General features: G+C 46.2%; 1 non-coding gene across 1 annotated transcript; it reads right to left on the reverse strand.

Moving 5' to 3' along the window:
* Positions 1 to 249: 249 nt before the first annotated feature.
* On the reverse strand, positions 250 to 356 carry LOC120268021. Its single transcript, XR_005538691.1, has one exon. It is a non-coding gene; the product is annotated as a small nucleolar RNA R71 (small nucleolar RNA).
* Between the last annotated feature and the right edge of the window lie 3,352 nt (positions 357 to 3,708).

Raw genomic sequence — 3,708 nt, forward strand, 5'->3', positions numbered from 1 at the left:
CAGTCCGTAGAATTCAACGGTTTGGCCGATGAGGATCCAAACAGTCACATAGAGAGCTTCCTCGAGGTGTGTGACATGCTGAAGATAAATGGTGTGACGGATGATGCCATCAAATTGAGAGCCTTCCCATTTTCCTTAAAGGGGAAAGCAAAGCAGTGGCTACACTCATTACCTAGGGCATCAATCACTACATGGGAGGAGATGGTAGAAGCTTTTCTAGCCCGTTATTTCCCTCCTGGAAAATCAGCAAAGCTTATGAATGATATCTCATCCTTTATGCAGTTGGAATTGGAGTATCTATTTGAGACATGGGAAAGGTTCAAGGAACTCCTGCGCAAGTGTCCGCAACACGGATTCCCGGAGTGGATGATTGTTCAAACCTTCTACAATGGTTTGAACCCGAGTACAAGGCAACTCTTGGATGTGGCGGTAGGAGGTACCTTAGGTAGCAAGACCCCCGACGAGGCTCGTCAATTGATTGAGGAAATGGGGTTAAATAGCTACCAGTGGAACGCTAGAGATAAAAAAAAGGTGGCCGCTCTCAATGAAATTGATGCGGTAACTTCATTGGCGGCCCAAGTGGAGAGTTTGAGTAAGAAGCTAGATCTTATAGCTTCAAATAGAGTGACGGCCGTAACCAATTGCACCGGTTGTGGTGATGGACATGCTCCCTCCGATTGCCCAATTGTCATTGGTGATGTTTCTTCAGTTGAGAATGTTGACTTTGTAGGTAATGGAATGAGACCTCAAGGGAATCCATACAGCAACACCTACAATTCAGGTTGGAAGAATCATCCCAACTTTTCATGGAGTAATCAAGGACCACAGAAGACCATGGGGCCATCGGGGTTCCAACAACAACAACAAGCCTTTCAAGTGAAAAACAGAATTTCAGGTTTGGAAACCCGAATGACGGATTTGGAGAAGCACTTGGCTAGATTTGTTCAATCGGCAAATACAAGGTTTGAATCAGTCGAGGCTACACTTCGCAATCACACCGCCTCCTTGCACAACCTTGAAAATCAAGTGGGGCAAATTGCGAAATCTCTTTCTGAAAGGTCACATGGAAGTTTACCAAGTAACACAGAAACCAACCTGAGAAAACATGTGAAGGCGATCGCTTTGAGAAGCGGTCGTGAGGTTGAAGGGCGGCTTCCGAGTGAAAAGCCGAAAGAACACGCACCCGAGGTCGTAGAGGTTGAGAAGGGAGCAAACAAAGAGAAAGAGGTGGCACCCCCATCTTTCAAGCCAAGAATCCCTTATCCCTCTAGATTGAAGAACGACCAAGGGGATGACCAGTATAAGAAGTTCCTGAGTTTGTTCAAGCAACTCCACATCAACATTTCTTTTGTTGAGGCTTTGGCTGAAATGCCTAAGTATGCGAAGTTCCTAAAAGACCTATTGACCAACAAGAGAAAATTGGAGGAGAGTGCTTCAGTAGTGCTTGATGCTTCATGCTCGGCTGTGTTACAAAAGAACATGCCGAACAAGAAGAAAGACCCTGGAAGCTTCATTATTCCGTGTAACATCGGCAACTTAGGTGAGGAGATGGCATTGGCGGATTCAGGGGCAAGTATCAATGTCATGCCATATACTTTCTTCCAAAAGCTAGGCTTGGGTGAGCCTAGACCTACTCGGATGAGTTTGCAATTGGCGGACCGAATGGTACGACATCCGAGAGGCATCATTGACGACGTACTTGTCAAGGTGGACAAGTATATTTTTCTGGTTGACTTTTTAGTGCTAGATGTTGATGAGGATGCAGATGTACCCTTGATACTTGGGAGACCGTTCTTGCGGACTTCCAAAGCATTGATTGACATGGACGGCGGAGAGCTCACGTTGAGAGTCGAAAACGATAAACTCACTTACCGCCTTGCTGAAGCCATGCGGCATTCTCTCGATTTTGATGACACTTTGTATTTTCTAGACACTACTGATGAAATTGTCGATGAATATATACAGGAAATGTTCAACCCGGATCCTTATGAAGGTTTGTTCGACCAAGAGGAGAGCAATGAAGAAGTACTGATGCTTGGTTCGACCAGAGAGGAAACATCTACCCCGGGAATCTTGAAGAAGGTGCTCCAGAAAATGAAGAGGGCACGAAGACGCCACCGAAAATGCCCCAAGACTGTTGGAGACGTACATGAGCCAAGGGAGTTGGATGAACAATTGCTAGGTGGTCCGAAGCCCGATTGTACACCTTCTACCCTCAAGAGACTTTGCTCATCATGCTTTCAAGTTATGGGTAAGAGGGCAACCTTCATTCATGAACCCCCATGAGGTAAGAAAGATATGTCAAGCTTAGTGACGTTAAACAAGCGCTTCTTGGGAGGCAACCCAAGTGTTTACTGTTTTTTCATACTTTTAGTTTAGTTTGTTTGCAAGAATAAATTGTTAAGTGTTGGTGTTTCAATTTTTGAGTGCTTGTGCTGCGATTTTTATTGTGGGTTTTTAAAAGAATTCATTGTATGTTTTGTTGAGAATTGGTGAAGTTTGGTCGTTTGAGTTCTATTTTGTGTTTTTATCTGGTATACCTTGCACAATAGGGCAGGCTCTGAGTGTGTAAACATGTTCAGGCTAGTTCTGCAGAGCCTACAGGTTTTTCTAAGTCATACAGAGAAAACACACGGGCGTGTGGAAATTCCACACGCCCGTGGGTGTGTACTGTGAACTCTTCCTGAGAGGGCACAGGGGCGTGCGGCTGCCCCTGTGGACGACCATGCGACTGGCGCACGCCCGTGGGTAATTTCCACATGGGCGTGTGCCTTCCTGCAGAGTTGGGCAGATTTTCCCAAGAATACACAGGGGCGTGGACTCGCCCCTGTGGATGACCTTGTGAACCACACACGAGCGTGGGTAATTTCCGCACGCCCGTGCGAAACGCTGGAGGTTGTTCCCTCCATCCCGAGAAAACACAGGGGTGTTCGGCCGTCGCTGTGAGTTCAGGCCTGTGAATGCCCACGCCCGTGGGGAATTTCTATACGGGCGTGCGGGCAACTTGATATTTTTCTCGGATAACCAGGGAAGCCACAGGTGCGTGCGTCTTCACCTATGGGTCTGGCGCACGGGCGTGTGTATTTTCCGCACGCCCGTGTGGGGTCAGTCTAAGTCTGTGAGAGTTTTTCCCGAGAGCGCACAGGGGCATGCATATGCCCCTGTGGAGCTTTGAAGTGAGGAACACGGGCGTGGGGAATTTTCACACGCCCGTGTGGATGCACAGAACGTCAAAAGTCGCGAGTTCTGTTTAAAAAGAGGATGATTTCTCTCCTTCTTCACTACTCCTTTTCCCTTGAAAACACTATCACAACATTCTCCGAGTCCATTGCGCTAGTTTGGTGGGATTTTAGCAAGTTTTCCGGTCGGCTATCTATTTTCTCATTTCTCCTCGTCGGTAAATTCATTTTCTTCATCTTCTTCGTCAATTCATGATTTCTATTGATTAATCTAGTCAACAATGCTTCGTTTCTTCAATTGGAACAATGATTTACGTTTATAACGAAGTTAGAGATATTATTGATGTGTATTTTCTGGATTGTTGATACCTGGCCGTGCGTTTCTCACACCCCGTGAATCTACACGGGCGTGCGGAAATTCCACATGACCGTGTGGATTTCTGCAGTATTGTTTTATCAACTTGTTTGACTAATTTTGTTTAAATTTGGCAGATCACGGCACCTAGGACAAAGAAGCAAACTGATAAGA

This window comes from Dioscorea cayenensis, chromosome 8, assembly GCF_009730915.1.
Source record: "Dioscorea cayenensis subsp. rotundata cultivar TDr96_F1 chromosome 8, TDr96_F1_v2_PseudoChromosome.rev07_lg8_w22 25.fasta, whole genome shotgun sequence".
Classification (NCBI taxonomy): Eukaryota; Viridiplantae; Streptophyta; class Magnoliopsida; order Dioscoreales; family Dioscoreaceae; genus Dioscorea; species Dioscorea cayenensis.